This window comes from Sphaerodactylus townsendi, linkage group LG12, assembly GCF_021028975.2.
Source record: "Sphaerodactylus townsendi isolate TG3544 linkage group LG12, MPM_Stown_v2.3, whole genome shotgun sequence".
NCBI lineage: Eukaryota > Metazoa > Chordata > Lepidosauria > Squamata > Sphaerodactylidae > Sphaerodactylus > Sphaerodactylus townsendi.
In genome coordinates, this window is record NC_059436.1 from 36,881,599 (window position 1) to 36,900,558 (window position 18,960).

Below are 18,960 nucleotides of genomic sequence, written 5' to 3' on the forward strand. Positions count from 1 at the left end.
TTACAAGATTTGTTTAAGCTGGTAAGTGGGTGGGTGTATGGGGGAGAAACAAAAAAATAAAATAAAGAGTAAAATTGTAAAGAGCGCCAGATCAGCCAAGAGACAACGTGCCAAACTTTCAAAAGTGAGGGCTGGATTTTATTATTTAGCTTGACTTCTTAAGCCCTTCTCTTAACAAACAGCCTTTCAAACCAGATCAATGTTTTTTACTGAACTGAAGGACTGGGACTGAGAAATGAACTATTTGTCTGAGGCTGCCCAGGAAATTCACCCCTTCAGCATGTATTTGAATCCAAGTTCCTTTGCTCTAAACCTAACCCTCTGTCAGTAATTCCCAAACAGTGCAGGGACACAACTCCTTGCAAGGTGCTGATGGAGAGTGGCTGGTATTGGAATAAGTTAATTAAATGATGGAAAATTCCTGTGACTCAGGAAGCTCAAAACTGTGAAATCTAAATGGAACACTGAATCCCACAAAAGAACCATTCATCCTTGGATGAGGCTGCTTGATACGTCTCTGAGTGAGCTACTGGTCAGGAACTACTTCCATACAATCAGAGGACATGGAATGCTCTAACAGCACGCCAGTGTTGCCGCAGGATGCTGTCAGGAAATTACTGGGACAGAGGATTGGGTTTATATCAGTGACTCACCTACATGTCACATTTTTATCTTGATTCACTTCCAAGGAGCTCAAGGTTGGATACATAGGCCTCCTCTCCTTGTTTTATTTATCCTCACAACACCCCTGTAAGATAGGTCAGGGCTGGAGGGAAAGAGAAAGTGACTTGCCCAAGGTCACCCAGGGAGATTCTTGACTAGGTTCTTAACAAATATTACGAAGACCTCTGGTCACGTCGAGGTCACTGTGAGAATTTTCAATTAGCTACACATTAGATGTGAGTTGGGAGTCTGCATTGGGAAGTCACTTCTCAAGCATGTGGGGCCTGATATGGATCTAGAACAAGAGAGTTTTTATGTCTACCCCTCCTGAGCCACCCTCCCAATCTGAAATGACTTCATGATCTACTATTGGTCTTGTTGAGGCATGCCTGTTTACTGATGTGGATCCATGCAGGTTTCCCCAATCAGGGAAATAGCATCCCCCTCTCCACACACTGCACTCTGGATCTAAACTGGCCCCCTACCTACTGGGGTTGGAGCACCATTAAATTTTTCAGTGGCAGGACGAAACTTTCCTGCCTCCCCCTCCTGCTGCCCCCTCCCCCCCGCAGTGATCTCCACATAATACCAAATCACATAATACTGCCAGTGATCTCCACATAATACTGCTCCTAGGAGACAGGAGACCCGCATGTGTGTGTCTGCGTGTCTGCAATGGGTAGGGGAAATTGCAATGGGTAGGGGAACTGATGGAAATTACCAATTTAGTTTGAATCCAGCTCCTGGAATTAAATTTCTAGTAGGGACTTGCAACGCACACCTGATTCAAAGCCCTCGTGGCAAACCTAGATTTGATATGAGGACTTTGTAACTTGTAGATCCGAACCTAGGTCTCCCCTTCCGTAGACTAATACTCTAACCACCATACTGTAACTGTAAAATGCAGACGCATACTGAGATAAGTGAGGGGATGGGTTGCACTCCTTATTTAAGGCAGGTGATTCTTACCTCTGCCACACTCTAGAAGTAAATATTTTTAGGTGTAAGAAGGCGGCATTTCTCCAGTTTTAATTCAAAGGAAAAAAGCTCTCTCAACCACCAGAAATGTGGGAAACACACTCCTACTCAAATTACTATAATAATGAAAGCTGGCATATTCAATGTTACTCTACATTATTTTACGAAGTGGAATGGAAATGTTACTTATACCTTGCCCTCCCCCAGCAAGCTGAGCTCAGGGCAGCTTACATTAATAGCACATCCATCCATACATTCTGTCGGAAGTGGAGGCCTGCCTGGCTGTCCTGCCCCCTTCGGAGGTGAGGGGGATGGGGGCAACCTGGAGGGCCGCCTCAACAGTGGCTCAGGCATTGAGGAATGCTCCCCCATCAGAGGCCAGCCAGGTGCCTACTCTCTTAGAGTTTTGGTGCCTGGCAAAGGCTGGCCTCTCCACCCGGGTGTTTAGCTGATTCCTCCCTACTTGGATGGGGCGGGGGGGTCCCTTGAGGTATTCTGTACACTCTGCTCACTTTTGGGGGTGGTTGCATATGGGAGTTTTAGTCTTGAATGTTTTATGGTTCTAGGATTGATTTTGTAGTGGTTTTATTGTTGTATTGCATGGGATTTTATTATGGTCTTTATTGTAACCTGAGATAGTCGTAAGGGGTGGGGAATAAATTTAAATAGAATATATATATTAAATAGAATTTATATATATTTTGTATAGAATATATATATATTCTATACAGTTTACATTGAATTAGCACTAATGAATAATACAGTTCCTAAAAATTGGTGCTTTAATTCCAAAAGTACCGAATTGGCAGGATGAGCTGATTGGAAGCCACTCAATAGATGAACCAGACAGTGTAGTGTAGTGTAGTGTAGTGCAGTGCAGTGCAGTGCAGTGCAGTGGCTGTTGATCAGGAAGTCATGTGTTTGAATCTCATCTCTGCCATGAATTAATCAGATGACCAGACTACTCTCACCCCCATTAGCCATATTGGTGTAGTAATACTGATGTACACTACAAGGGTGTTGAAGGGACCACAAACAAGATAACATTTTGCAAGGCATTCTGGTTTCTCTTCAGATCAGATTGCATAACATGTGAAAATGATATACAATGCTAAGTATTATTCAAGTGTCTTTACTTCTGTTAAACCTCTGAAAAGTTTTCCTGTACCAGCATTTTTAGTGGCCATGGAAGAAAGGAAAGAACAGCCAACCTCCCTCTATCAGTTATTAAAATGTTCATCAGAATCCTGTCATAATTCAGACAGGAAAGCATTCACAGACATTTAAAACACAATATTAAAAAAAAACCCAAAAGTCTTGGCCCAAGACATCACCACTTGAGATATGGGTAGGCCAACTGGTTTCAAAATTTACTGCAAAAGAGTTTCAATTATGGTTCTCAGTTCCTTCTCTCTCACCCCCACCCAAACACTGTCTGAAAAGCACTGTCTGCTACTGTGTTTTGTTCTTGATGCGGCATTGATTTGTTGGGAAAATGGAGACTCCTGGCTCTTGCTGACTTTCTGAACAGATGTGGAAAAGCAACCGATTTGCGGGCCACAGGGGGAAAGCGCAGCCAACTCCCTCTGCGGCCAGCGCAATCAGCAACGGCACATGTAGCTGGTTCCAGGCATTTAGGAAACCAATTGCACTCTGAGAAGCAAACAACTACAAAAAGCAGGGATGGCTGAGAGGGAAGACAAAGCAGAAAGACAAAGAAGAAAAAGAAGAAAGGAGAAGGCAAAAAAAATCAAAGCTGCTTGATCTGATCACGACATGGCAGGAATTCACTCCTTTTAAACTGCCTGCATCTTTGCAAGGATGTTGAAAACGGAGGCAACGGAACAAGAACAAATGGTCCACTTTTGTCAAGAAGAAAAAACACAGCATTGATCCCAAGCGGCGGTCGTAAAAGAAGCTCCTTGCCAAAAAGCACACAAGGAAGTGGGAATTGTGTGCACACATAGTCAAATCAGCACATGAACTGAACCGCCTGACCCCAAACCAACACTAACAGCAAGGATCCCCTCCGCTGCTTCATCCCACCCTGTGCCCAGGGCTGGAAACATTGGTTCTGTGCATTTTTAACACATTATTAGGTGTTCTTATGAATTTTTTTCTCTGAGTTTTTGAAGTTGGTTGAACGAGTTAGAAATTTGCTGCTGGGACTGATTGCTGGGACATCTGATTAAAGAATAAATTTTAACTGATCAACCAAATTAATGAATGAAAATTTAAATGTGCATACAGCCACAATTTTAACACGAGTGCTTTTAAAATACACTGGTTCAGATATAACAACCCCCCTCCAAGGTTTAATTAAAGTAACCAAGTATGAATAGTGTGTTTGTCAAAATACATGCCGGTCTACTAACTGCTGGTTACTGAGGATTCATCAAGCCAAGATTTGAAACCATGGTTTGAGGCTGGTTTAATAAATAACATTGACTACAGTTTTGCGTGATCTGAGGATGGAATTTCTTGCTTCTTGGCACTGCCCTAAACACTATCCTGGCTGGACAGAGCAAGGGCAATGAAATCTACATTTGATGAGGAGGATCACGATTTGACTGACCCTTTGTGTGCCAAATCCTGGTTTCACAAAGTAACCACAGTTAATGCAAAGCCATGATTTTATGACTGAACCTGGCTTACCTACTGCTTCTATACTCTTGCGCTTTTTGGGGGACAGTATGTGTCCAGCTTTTAAATTCAGATTTAAAATATCACAACCAAAGTACAAAGAAGTTATGCTACATAGGAAACAACACACGGCAAGATGACGCAGAGGTGCTGTTTTATTGAAGCACAATGAAATCTTTATTTCCAAACCATGAGGTCTTAGTTGAATTTTTTTTTTGCAACATAATGGTCTGAGAAGAAAATATTGCCGGGCAGGTGTGTGTGTCTGTGTGTGTGAAAGAGAGAGAGAGAGAGAGATATCTACTATCATTTCCAAGTCATTAAAAGGCTGCATTTTTGCAGTTCTCAGGTTCTCAGGACTGTTCTACATGTGCACTTCAAAGCAAAAACTGGCAATACTTTTGGTTGTGTAGAGCACATATTGTTCTGGATTGAAATCCAGACATTTCAAATTAAAGGACTGGGATCCCAGAGTGCAGTACAGGGGCAGACAGACCACTGGTCTAAGGCAGCCTTCTCTCTCCCTCCCTCAACCTATAATGCCTATAACTCATGACATTTTCAGGATTTGTTAAGGCATCTGCTTCACCAAAGGCACTCCAATAACAGAACATTTTAAAACTGTCTTGCTCAAGTACATTAGATCAGTCCGGGTAAAAATGTAAAGCGTGTATGTACAAAGCGACCATCACCAAGCTGAAATGGAGATGTCTTGAGGTATGGTTGGGTAAACAGACCTGGATTCAAGCTGCCGCTCAGCCATGAAATGGCCATGTTTTGGAGGAAGGATAGGGCAGATAAAATACCTCAGGACCTGGGGTAGAGGGGTCCTGTATCTACCCATGTTAGTTCTGTTTTATGCATATGAACCAACAATGAAAGTAAACTTCATGGATGCTATTTCTTAGCCCTCCAATGGCTGCACATGTGGGGTTTCCCTCGCATAGGTGTCAAACTCCCACCCCTCCAAATGTTATGGACTACAGTTCCCATCATCATGATGGGAACTGTAGTCCATAACATCTGGAGGGGCGGGAGTTTGACACCTGTGAATTAGAGTATCTATACAATCTATGGTTCTCTTTACTTGTTGTTTTTGTGCTATTTCATTTGTTTTCTCCATTCAGCTTAAAGGATTCAGCTGAGGTAAATTTTTCTTTCTAAATAGCAGGGGAATCATTAGGTTTTTAAAGATTAGAGGCAAGCGCTGAACATGACCCATGAAGGTTAAGCTCTTCTTATGCTACACTCCACAAAAATGTTTCTCCCCCTCCGTCTTCCGCACGCCTCCCTTGATGACAAGAAGTATAACCAAATTAAACAATTCCCTCCACAAAAGAGAGAGAAAAGCTGGACCCTATTATATGAAGCGACCTCGCTGGCCGGCTAAATTGCCAAGCCTTCAGAAAGGCTTTTGAAAGCCTGAACCCATCAGTTCTAATTTTTAAAACTTATCCTTTCAGTCAAGGCAAGAAAAAGGCCCAATTCCAACTTTTATCTCTGCTACAAAGTGCTGTTATCTTGGGCTGATGTCAGGTAGCTCTATCTCTCTTTCTGCTGACAAGCAGAGACGAGAGAGATAAGATGGGGAACGAATCTCACTTCTCAGAGTAAATAAATAATCAATACTCATCTAAATGTAAATGAGAAAGTATCCCCCTCTGATAACAGGGCTCTTATCAAAGAACCAATTTTCCCACAGACACTGTGGCCTCTACCAAATCACCATCACTCTACCCAGGCCTAATGGCTAAAAATGGTCACTAAATTGAACCGATCACCAGAGATCAACTAAGTTCGGGCTACACAGCTCCTCTGAAGTCCCAATGTTTGGGAATGCAATTCTGCCCCCATTAACTTTCAAAAGCAATGAAGAATGCATAGGTCAAGGGAGATGGAAGACAAACGATAAAGCAAACCCAAACCCTCGCTTTTTCTTTACTTAGACAAGAAAAAAAGAGAGAAGCAAATGCAATAAATAAAATAATAAAACTGCTGTAAGAAAGAGGCTTCTTCAGGTTGTGCTGTATCAAAATTTAGATGGAAACACATTTTCTTGTACAAATTATTTTAAAACAGTATAAAAAGATGTGGGTAAATCTGATTTGCACGAGTACACCGACTTTGACCCACAGGAAACCCAAGTGCAAAAGGACGCTGTGAGGAAGTTCTCCTGCACATGATGTTATGGAAATAACACATATGAAAGGCTCTCAACATTCTAAAGTGCTACATCAATGCAAAATATGATTTCAGAATATGCCCAGGTTATTCTTTTCATCCAATGGGTTCTCCAAGCAGCTAATAATAAGCTGAAATACAGAACAAATTAAATAAAAACCACCATAAAATATCCAAAATGATCACTGAGTCTAGGGCAGGAGTTTTAAACAAACAGTCCTGGTCTTGATCTCTGTCCAGTTCAAAGGCCTTGAGGATCAAAAGTGATCAGTCCAGTCTGTAAAGCCTGTAGGTCCCACAGGGATGGTTCCTATGTTACCACCAGGGGAAGGAAACACCAGTCTGGGGATAGCAGGCAACAAAGTCCTTCCATGCGTTTGTCAGCCTTGCCTCAATCATGACTTGTTCTTATGGGAAAACACCATGAATGGATCTCAAAATCCAGGTGGATTAGGATTGCCAATCTCCAGGGGATGCCTGGAGATCTCCTGGAACTATAATGGATCTCCAGCGTATAAAGATCAGTTCTGGAGGAAATAGCAGCTAAAGAGGGTGGAGTCTACAGAATTATACTCCACACTGCCTAGGCTCCACACCCCAAATCTCTATGAATCTCCCTCGCAATTGGCAATGCCAAGGTGCACACAGATAGCCCATCCGTTCGTGTCCACTGCATTGCCACTGATCCCACTCCAATATAAACCTGGAGATGAACATTACATTCAAGCACACAAGGAGCTTTGATGGATTTCTATGTACAAAGTGGTGGTGGTAGTGAGAGTTTTTTCTTTTCCTTTTGCACATAGTAAGATCCCATGGCTGTAGCAGACATTCCATGCATCTGGGAGGTCTATTGGATCAGGAAGGAGTAGACTCTTCCCCTGACTGTTCAGTACAAAAATGGCAGCTTCATCCATTTCTGGCTGGTGAGGACAACACATTTAGAGCAATCAAGCTGTTCTTTGAGACCCAAGGAAAGCTGTCAAATAACAGCTGTTCTTTTGGCCACCCAAGGCAAGAGTACCCAACCTTTCTGAGCCTGAGGGCCCATTTGGATTTTTCAGAATGGGTGGAGAGTGCCAACTCAAAATGGCTGCCACAGGAGAGAGAGCAAAACCCAAAATGGCTGCCCCGGGAGTCAGAGCTGAATGGACTGACTCCCTCCTTATACTTCCTCGGAAGAAAAAAAACCTGAACAGGAGATGGAGCCACACACTAATTATGGTGCCTACCAGTCCTCCTGATCCTCCAGTGAAAAATTCGTATTTTTATTTGATTTTATTTGATTGACAGCAACCAATAACAAGCCCTACCTTACAATGGCCCCACCCACTTTTTGAAAAGATCTTTCTCTGTGTTCTTTGGTCATTCATGTCTGGTGCTGCAAGGGGTGGACAGAAGCACTAAATGTCCACAGTGAATCTTTATTCCCTGTGCCAAGGTTGATGATCAAGTGGTCCTTGAACACCAATAGTAATGTCACTGGCCTTTATAAAGCTGTCACAGATGTTCTGTCCTCTCAATTTGGGCAATTCATTGATGAGGGAAGCCAACAGGATAGTGTTCTGTATCTTCATATTGACAACCTGCTCCAGCTACCAGCCAAGACTTGGCCCAGTATGCCTGACAAATAGCTGATCAAGTACTCCTTTAAATGCCGCTACTTTATGACATTATTAAAAGATGATAATTGTAAAGCAGACAGAAAAAAGTCCAAAAATCTGAAAGCAGTTGGTGATCAGGAAGGAACTGAAGAGGGGTGCGTATGTGTAATAAATGAAATGAAATCTCCCATTAACCTAAATCTCTCTCTCTCCAGCTCTTCTAGCTTGAAAAGGCCCATTTCACTTTCTCCTTCTCCCCCGCTTTCCACCCCGTTCTTTAAATGATGCTCAAGTGCCAACAACATTCCATTGTTCCTGAATGCAATAAGTATATTTAGCCCTCATTAATACCCTTCCCTCCTCTTAATCCCCCCCTCTTCATTTAGGGAATTCCTTGAGTATGCAGAATCACGGACTTTCTGCTGGTGGCACTGTTTTATTGCTTAAATGACAAGAACCTGACTACAAAACTTGCTGTGAGAAAAGAATAAGCTCTGACCAGAAGCAGGGCAGGAAAATCCCATCCTTTACTTCCTCTCTCTCCAAAGTTCATTCTCTACTTTTCCCATCATCTAACTGTTAGATGACATTATTCGCCATTCTCTCTACCTTCCCACTGCTGTAATCACTTATTTGACCCACTGCTGTTTCCCTCCAAATCTGCAATCATGCCAGGCAGGGTTTCTTAGGCCAAACTTCTGTGTCTCAGTTGCTAAGCAACCCCACAATGGTGGCCTTGCAAGATTTTGTGAAATCATGGCTGGAAGTCTCTGGGAGATGGGGTTTAACTGCTTTATAATTTTTCTGTAGAAAAATCCCCAATATCTGTACATGGCTCTATTATGCATTTTGGGGGGATCTACAATGGAGCCATTGTTGAAAATTAGTTACAAAGATCAGCCAGGAACATGATAAAATTGCCAGGAAGGTTGTGTGAAACATTTAGAGATCTTCCCTCTGTCATCAAAATCTCCCTTCTAGGAGTTTTTAAACTCTCAGGAAGTCCGAGCAGACTAAATTTCCTTCTCCATTTCTTTCCTTCCTTCCTTCCTTCCTTCCTTCCTTCCTTCCTTCCTTCCTTCCTTCCTTCCTTCCTTCCTTCCTTCCTTCCTTCCTTCCTTCCTTCCTTCCTTCCTTCCTTCCTTCCTTCCTTCTTTCCTTCTTTCCTTTCTTTCTTTCTTTCTTTCTTCCTTTCTCTTTCTTTCTTTTCCTTTCTTTCTTTCTTTCTTTCTTCCTTTCTTTCTTCCTTTCTTCCTTCCTTCCTTCCTTCCTTCCTTCCTTCCTTCCTTCCTTCCTTCCTTCCTTCCTTATATATATATATAAGATTAAGAATATATATTAAGATTTATAGGCCGCCTCTTCCCCGGAGGGCTTTAGCTGACTCTCAACATTCCATGACTGAGACCTCATCTGTCCATTTTTCAAAGTTAATTTACAAATTAATTTTTTTGCTTGGCTTGGTTGTACTGCTTTTGTGATTGACAAGGAGGCCTGCCACTTGTCTATTAGTTGTAAAAAAGATACATGATAAGCACATTTGATTGCATTTCATTGTATCTATGGAACCGCATCACTTTTGTGTGATCTGGGCTGGGTGGGTTTTTAGTAGGCCTAAATATTGATCATCCTGAGTTTTAATGAGTCATACTTTTTGCATTCATGGAACTGTTTTAAACTGTTTGTGTGCCATCCTGAGCCTGGCTTTGGTTGGGGAGGGTGGGAAAGAAATGGAATAGAATACATAAATTTTTCCCTTCTTTTCTTTTGCCCTTCCTCTCCACTTCCTGCTCTTCCCTCACTGATGTATCAGTTTACACTGCAAGCCACTTGGAGCTGGTGGGACATGTCACTTGCGTCTGTTATTTAGCACAACAGAAAGGGAAGAGCAAAATGTGCATACAGTTTGGGATGGAAACATTTGCAAAGGCATCTGTTTATGACACCATCAAAGAAACTTATACATTTGTTTAAATAATTAAAACCGCGAACGACGCAAGGGAAACTGGACTATTTAAATGTAATACTTGACTGTACAAATCCAGCTATTGGAGTTTTAAAGTAAAGGATATTTGAAAAGACGAAAACAAACCCAATCCCTGACGTTTGCAGTCCAATCTGTTTTCTCTTAACCTGCACAGTGGCATTACCGAATTGTACGTACAGTTTATCTGTCGCTTTCCGCAGAAATACAGATGGTTTCCGTGGAAATAAACAGTCATTTATTTGAAACAATTGTAAAAAAAAAAAAAGAGGAGAGTTTATGGAAACCAGTGGCATAATGCATTCAAATAAATGCCAGAACCGGTTGACGGAGAGCCAAGGTGTTAAATCACACTGCTTAAGAATTCAGCTGCGGGAAACCGATAGTAAATCCAGACTGACAGAATTTCCAGTGATGGCAAAAGGGCCTTGACATCTAGTCTGGGACACTAAAACTACAGCAGTTCAAACCCATTTTACTTAACACCACCTTGACAGCTGGTGAAATTAAAGAATTTAGTCAACACACACCCTTAAATAAATAAATAAATAAATAAAAGGGGTCCCCTTCTTTTACGTGTATGCTGTTTGTAAAGGAGGGAGTAAAGCCAGTCAGCAACACTTGCTGCCAAAAGCACTGTTAGTAGCAGGATCTTGACTTCCTTGTTTGTTTACAGGCTCAATTTATTTTAAAACAACAAGCTGCACTGGAGGGGTGACAGGGAGTGGGGAGATGGACCGTACCCACACAAAGGCTTCCCTCATGTTGCTTTTCAAATGTGTTTCACCGGAATGTGGTTTCCATCTTAATGCAGGCTGTACGTTTCCAAAATAAATACAGTAAACATATGTTCCTCAGGTTTCTTCTGAAAATTTTATCCTGCTAGGACTGGGAATTAATAGCAAAGGAGGCAGAGTCCTCAATTGCCTTGTAACTCTTTGACCACCTTCCTTGCTATCTCATTCATCATTTCTTCCAAGGATTGGAGGGCAACCTACATGCTTCTCCCCTACTCCATTTTTATTCTCACAACAGTCCTATAAGGAAGGTTAGGCCAAGAGTTCACAAATGCCCCCAGGTCATTCAGTATGTTTAACTACATAGGAAGAATTTGAGTGGGGTCTCCCAAGCAGTGGAGTAGTGCCGGGGGGGGGAGGATGCCCTGGGCGTGCGACAGGGTGGGGGCATTCTGGGGCGGGGGTGAAGGGGGTGCGCCCAGGCACAGTTCCTTCTTGCTCCGTCCCTGCTCTCAGATACTAGTCTGACACTCTAACCACTATACTGCTCAGCCAGTGGTGGCCCACGACCTGGTCATGCCAACTTGTGTATTCCTGTGAGGAGGTGGATATCCACCATTCTCCAGACAACAGTCTAGAGGTCGGAAGTATTATTTCCTACAAACTACAACCTCTTACTGAAAGGTTGTCTTAACACAGAACAGTAAGGACTTCACAGTTAGGGGGCATGTGTATTGAGAAGCCACTTGTGAGATGATAGATTAGAAGTGAGTATCTACACTTAAGCTGGGCATGCAGGCAACAGCCCCCAGCCCTGCTGCTACCTCCCTGCTGACAACTGGTGGTTAAAGACACACCGTGATAGAAGGGAGGGGTCCTTGGATGGAAGATTTCTGCAAACACAACGCCATCATTGAGAGAGTCCTCAAAACAAAACATGCAAGCCTTCTGATACACACATATGGGGAAGAAAAGGCCCCCTCCCTCTCACAATACTTCCCAATTATCCCAAAGAAAGGGCAAAAGCTCTCCACCAGGATCAGCTACCTTTGATCAGTTGTCAATCTGAAAACAACACAAAACCCTCCTGACAGCTTGGTGAAAAGCAGCTGTTTCAATTCCTAGGGCAGGTATTTGTCCTCTTCCCATACGAGCACACAGAACACTCGAATGAACAACTCTTTCCACATTGCACAGAAAAATACTGATCACGTCTGTGAAGTCCTGGCTGGGAGAAGCTGTTTATAACAATTTGACGTGAGCAGCGTTTTGGTCTTAAAAGGACCGAGTATTAATCCAGGTCTGGCACATGAATATGCAGCTGGGAACAGCTGTCCAGTTATGACGGGCTACCATGATCATCACACAAAAGTTTTTTGTTTATACCCAGGTGAACCGGAGGCTAGCCCCTCCTGTCGTAAAAAACATGAGGGAGTGAAAGTGGGACATGGACAGAAGAACTTTTTGTGTTGATGTCTTATTTTTGAAGGGTTCAAAATTGTGGGCTGAACAGGCTCCAGGATTCTGGCTTGTGCAAGAGATCACCAATAAGACCCTTTACTCTGCAAGAGGCAGTAGGGGTAGGGCACACCGAGACTGGACCCAAGATTCTTCTGTCAGATAACTCCTGCAAGGTAGCTAAGCTCTGTGCTCAAATGACATCACCTTTCATGTTCAAAGGTGTGACAAAAGGACCATTTCACCAGTTTCCAAAACAATTCTTTAAAACTATGGGGAAGTAAAAAAATACTTTTGGTTCCATCCATTTTCCATAGATCTGCCCTCTTTGAGAAAGCCCCCAATTCTTGACAGCTTCAGGACCCTGATATCAGCTTGGCCTTGCTGTCCTCTGGAACATCTTGTGGTTCGGGAGGAAAGAGCTGCACATGCCTGCTGAGCTGGGGGGCAAACGCCTTTGCTCCTGCTGCAACACGCCACCTGCCAGCATTGCTCGCTGGGCTAGAGGACTGGTCGGGAAGCTGCCCGCTGCTGGCAGGCCCTGATTCTTGCTCCTGGCCCTGGGGAAAGGAGGGTGGAGGGGAACAGCTGAAATGCACCCCATGTGACTTCCAAAAGCAGTGCCCAGGTCATGAGACCCACCCACCCTCCGCCCAAGATACCCCCCTGTGCCTAGTAGACATGGCAAGCACCATGACTGACTTAGCAGAAAAGTTAAAAAGGTTAAAAGCAGTAAGGATGTGGAAGATCATATGACCCCCCCCCCCCAATGTCAGTTTCCAATCTCTAAAATCTTGCCTAGGAAGCCTATATTTCCATAATCCAAAAGTTGGTTATTTTAGGGATCAACATGGAGGCTAAGGCTAGCGAAGAGGGAAACGGTTACTGGCTCCAAAATCTCTGCTGGGCCACAATGAAAGTTCCTTCTTGAAAACTTTTTCATGGCTGTAAGTCAAACAGTGTCATTTACAAGGGTAGGATTTGGTCCAAATCTTAAAAAGATTGATAAGACCTATTTGTTTAATGGAAAGCTGGAAGTACTCTTTAAAGGCAACGGCTTTTAAAACGGCCAGCCTGGTATTTTTATGAGAGAGACATACCATTTCATCTTGGAACAGCAGGCCACCTCTTTAGTTAAATTGAATGCCCTTTCTGCAAAGCTGGACTGTAAAAGGCACGCCTGCCACAAAGCCAATGCCTCTCCCCACCCCCAACACTCAAACGACTGACTCAGGATTGTTCTAGAAGAGTTAATGTCAGCCATCAGTACCAGCGGGCAGATGAGATCAACTATCCACTGGAAAGGTAAGCAGTGTCTTCTCTAAGGCCATGAACAGAAACTTTTTATGATCATGCTCAGCAAAGATCGAACCAGGAGCCTCCTGGTCTGAGCCCTGTCAAGCCCTTGTGGTGAGCCAGCTGGAATTGAAACAGATGAGTTGGAAAGAGTTTTTTTTTAACCTCCCTGAGTCCTTATTATGAAGAAAGGAGAGCTCAGCCATAGCCAACACCACATTCTGCTGGGATCTGCTGCCTGTGACTCACAAGGATCCTTATCATTCCCCTGGTGCAAACCACTTGAAGCTACAGGAGGAAAAGAAATGATGCCATACTGTCCCCCCAACTTCCAGCAAGACCCAGCCAGCATCCTGGCTATAGGTGCTTCCAAATCAGTCCACAATCTTTATCTATACAACAGCCACACACTGGCTTCTATAAGTAAGTTCAGAGAGTAGGCCTATACAATTTGTGACCTACCAAGTTGACTGCAGGTGTTAGACATCCCTTCAAGGGTTTAATAAGCCTCACGTCTTTGTTACCTATCTGGGATTGTAAAAAACAGGATTGTTAAGCACCTGAAAGGCGACCGAACAACTGCTGGGGGCTGTATGAAGCTTGGCAGGTTGTATAGCTTGATCTGAGCTCTCCCCTCCACTGGCGACAGGAAACGTAACCTGCTGAGATTGCCTCCGATGTGGTCAAAACTCACCAGGAACCCCATTCCTCAGCCAAGCACATCTCCTCCCCTCCTCGCTCTCGTTTGCCAGACGTGCCGCTGAGCACGCAATAGGTTAACTATACAGAAGATAAAGTACACAGCTTCGTTATTTTTCATTACCATAAGAAAACATCCATTACATTTTCTATTTTATGAACGCTCATTGGGGGGAATCCATTACAACAAGAGCAATTGCATTCGGCTCTCCCGCGGCAAGCAAAACGGGGAGGGGACAAAAATAAATACAGGAAGAAGGAACGGCGGTGGTGGCGGCTCGCTTTGAGGGGGTGATGGAGAGACAAGCTCTGCGAAAGAGGGAACCAAGAAGGGCCGGGGGGGGGGGGGGGGGGAAGCCCCAGCAGATCTGCATAGGCATCTCCTGATTTATCCAGCCTGACTTCAACTAATTAAACATCTGCCTCAACAATTTCCTCAGCAGATTTATCATCTGCATTCGGTGACAATGACTGTTTGTTATGGGCTCCTTCCAACCCCCCCCCCCAGCTCTCCCCTCTCCCCCCCAAAATCTTGCTAACATTCACAGAAACTTCTCCCAGTTTCTTGTTTGGGTATGTGACAGGAAAATGATACAGTATTCCCATTAACCCCCCGCTGGCTGTCCTTTGTGCAACTGTTGTTTGCCGTAGCTGTCCTACCAGCTGAAGGAGGAAGATTTTAAAAACTTGTCCTTTACAAAATAAACCGGAGGTGACTGCGAGTGGCGTCGGGCTCCCAGCTCAATTGAAGATGTTGGGGATCACCTTTCAAACCCTGAAGCGACCTGCCCTCTTGGTTAACTTACAGGGTACCCCCCCACACACACATCTGTACATCCCCCGCTCCCCACAACACAGTCATTTTAGGTCAAGGGCTTTCAACATGGGGAAGCTCAAGAATGTTATCAGGGGCTTTTCACTGACTGCCAATGCCAATAAGGGTCCCTAAAACTTAGCTTGGTTGCCAGGTGCAGCCTCAAGTAACAGTTTCATATGTTTCAGGCTTGTACACAAACACTGTGAAGAACAAGGACAATGTTCCATGAGAACTATGCACCAGACATTTGGAATGGACTAAAGGAAGTCCTTATCTGCAGAGGCCAATTTGCTGGTAGTCCCCTGCCCCTCATCGATACGGCTGGCCTCTACCCGGGCCAGGGCCTTTACAGCCCTGGCCCCGATAAATGCAATGGAATGCTTTTACCATCCTGCTGTATCCGGGCTCCTGCTGGGACCTTGGTGAGTTCCGCAGGGCCTGTAAGACCGAGTTATTCCACCGGGCCTTTGGGGATGCCAGCCGCAGACTGCACCTGTCCCCCCCTGGAGCCCCCACGACAGCCTTACCATCTTCAACATTGCCTGATGCAGCTGATTACCATCCCATTTTCGGGCAATGCTGGCCCTCCTGGCCTTTGGGTTGGGCGCCATCTGTGCATGCCTCTGGGCATGTATTTTTATTTGTAATTTTTGGAATTGCTGCTATAATGTATTTTAATGAATTTTAATGTTTTATTGTTATATTGTAATTATGAGACCTTATATTGTATTTGTTTTATGTCTCATTGTACACCGCCCAGAGCCCTTTGGGGGTTGGGCGGTTTATTAAGTCTAATAAAATAATAATAATAATAATAATAATAATAATAATAATAATAATAATAATAATAATAATAATAATAATAATAATAATAATAATATTTGTTCTACTAGCAATTAAAATGTGGAGTTCACTGCCAGTGGATGTAGTGATGACACGGATAAGTTTAAAAGGGGGGCTGACAGATTCATGGAGAAGAGGTCCATCAATGGCTACTAGCCATGGTGGCTCAAGGGCTGCACAGGCAGCAAACCTCTGAATACTAGTGAAAGGAGGCAGCATCAGGCAAAGGCCTTGACCTCCATGCCATGTTTACTGGCCCTTCAGGGCATCTGGTTGGCCATTGTGTAAAACAGGATGTAAAATAGTTAGCCCACTGGTCTGATCCAGCAGGGCTCTCTTCATCACAGGATCCTCTGCCAATCTTGGGGATACTGCAGGAGGGAAATCAGCATGGAAAATCTCCTGAAGGTAGGAAGAAGAAGAGTTTGGATTTATACCCCACCTTTCTCTCCTGTAAGGAGACTCAAGGTGGCTCACAAGCTCCTTCCCCTTCCTCTCCCTACAACAGACACCTTGTGAGGTAGGTGGGGCTGAGAGAGTTCCAAAGAACTGTGACTAGCCCAAGGTCACCCAGCAGGAATGTAGGAGTGCGGAAACACATCTGGTTCACCAGATAAGCCTCTGTCACTCAAGTGGAGGCGTGGGGAATCAAACCCAGCTCTCCAGCTTAGAATCCACCTGCTGTTAAGCACCACACCATGCTCTCAGCATGAATATACCTCTCTCTAGTCACTGTTCATTTAAAAAAACCTGAAAATTGACAAGTCATAGAGTAGGCCATTCTTCGCAGTTGCATTCTCAAAGGGCAATTCTCTGTCCAAGCCAAGGAGACCTGACAGGCCACTTCCCTTTACTGTTCCTACTGAAGATCATGTTTCTGTTGAAGACTGTTCCACTACTAAAGACCCTTCTCTTGCTCCTAAGAGTGTTCTACCACTGCATACAATAACTGCCTTCTGTGCTACTGTTAGAGCATGGGTACTTTTCCCACTAAATGTGTTCCCTTTATTGATTTTATTACTTCAAGTACTTGTAAGAATCTGTTCCAGGTAGAAAAATGACTTAAATAGATGCCGAAGCTGAAGTATGTCCCCCAAAGTCTTCGCCACGGAATGCCAAGGGGCCTCAATCAGTGCAGCAAGGAGAGAAAATGCACTGGGGCAGGTTCAGTGGCACCCAGATCTCCAGGTACAAAGAAATGCCACCCACTATGAATTTAATATTGTCATAGATTGTTTTTATATTTGTATTATATTATGTTGATGTACACCGCCCTGAGCCCTCCGGGGAAGGGTGGTTTAAAAATGGAATAAAACAAACAAACAAACAAACAAACAAATAAATAATGTGTCACGTTTAAGTGATAGTGTGCTATACTCCAGTGGAAACAACTCTGGGAATGGATGGGGGTGGGGTGGGGTAGAGAAAGTCTATCCTGAGTTATCCCCCTCTGCCCCAGTGTCTGGGGAGTTTCTTAGTTGTGACCAAATTCTTACCAAGTTCATTCTGACCCAAAGTATGGAACAGAAACCACTGAGAACCAATCTATCCACCACCTGCACAGCCCCAACTTAATGCTTCTGGATCCAAACATGGGATTTATTTCTTTATTGGATTTTTATCCTGCTCTCTCTGACAAAAGAGGCTCAGAGCGGCTTCCAACACGTGTATCAATAAAAACATGCACAATACATAGGATGCCCTTAAAACTCCAACCGAGGGCAGAGCAATTTAAAAATCAAAACATTCCCCCCCTTGACTCCTGTATCACACAGTTATGCCAAAAGAAAAGGGTTGGGAAAGGGAGGCTAGTCAAGATGGATCAACCCTGTTGCTGCCCTCAACTACAGGCCTGGTGGAACAGTTCTGCCCTACAGGCTCTGCGGAATTCAGACAGATCCCACAGGGTCCTGGTTTCATTGGACAGAGTGTTCCACCAGGCTGGGGCCAGAGCTGAAAAGACTGCGGTTCTAGTCAAGGACGGCCAGATACTTTTTGAGCCAGGGATCAGTGAAATGAGATCATTATGAATCACCTGGACGACCACACTGAGACAGGATGGATACGGCATTTGAGTAGACTGGGATCCTGTCTGTGGGGCAACGGACACGTGCAGCACTTCTGGGCGATAACGGCTAGGGTCAGCAGCCCCCGCTGTATGTTGCCTCTCAGTGTGTTGGGGCACATTTTTAGAAGCAACACTTGAAGAGGACTGCCACTCAGTCTCAATTCTCTGCCCATTCAAACACATTTGGGCAGCAGAAGTGTTTTGATAAATGGTGGATTTTAGAAAGATCTATTCCAATAGAATTAAAATGATTTTCCATCACACACACTGTGTTTTCCATGAAAAAAGGTCATTATCCATCTGTACTCCCATTTATTGACCCCCAAATAATAATAGATTTCATAAACTGCAAAGCAAAGACTTACTCAATTGAAGTCGTTGTAGCAAAAGTAACTTCTAATAAATCTGTATCATTTTTTTCTCTCTGCTGATGACACAACAGAGGGAGCAAATGGAGATTTCCAGAAGCCCACAGCAAAATTCATACCTTTGAACCCTTGGCCATGGCTGTTTTTTTTAGACTATCAACTGTATTTCAAATATCTTTAATTTAAAATTCTGGATTATGCTTTACAATTGGATTTGTTTCTCAATTAAAACTGCTTTGTCAGTATCCTACATTGAAAAGTGGGTTCACGATGGAGGGAAAAAGAGGATCAATCTAGCAGAACTAGTAGGAGGACATTCACCGTCTAGTTTTGGGTAGGCATTATCAACTGAGGCAACCCAAGCAGTCTCAGTTCCAAACGTCAGTCTGAAGCCAGACTGAAAAATCCCACTCTTCCAAGAGCCCAACTTTTGCAGATGGTCTTCAGTTGTCAAATGAGAACAGGAAGACCGTGGCACTAAGTTAAAGAATCACTCCAGGGGAAGAGCATCTTACCACAGAAAAGACATGCTCCACTTTTACATCATAGGGAACTGTCGGACTCCGAGACTCCTCTCACATCTGCCCTCCCCGCTCCCTTTCAGGTCCCAGCCACTGAGGCTGG

General features: G+C 43.9%; 1 protein-coding gene across 1 annotated transcript in view; it reads right to left on the bottom strand.

Moving 5' to 3' along the window:
- The window catches only part of MAPKAP1 (MAPK associated protein 1), a 179,138-nt gene that overhangs the window by 50,433 nt on the left and 109,745 nt on the right, over window positions 1–18,960 (bottom strand). The gene's annotated exons all lie outside the window — the stretch shown is intronic.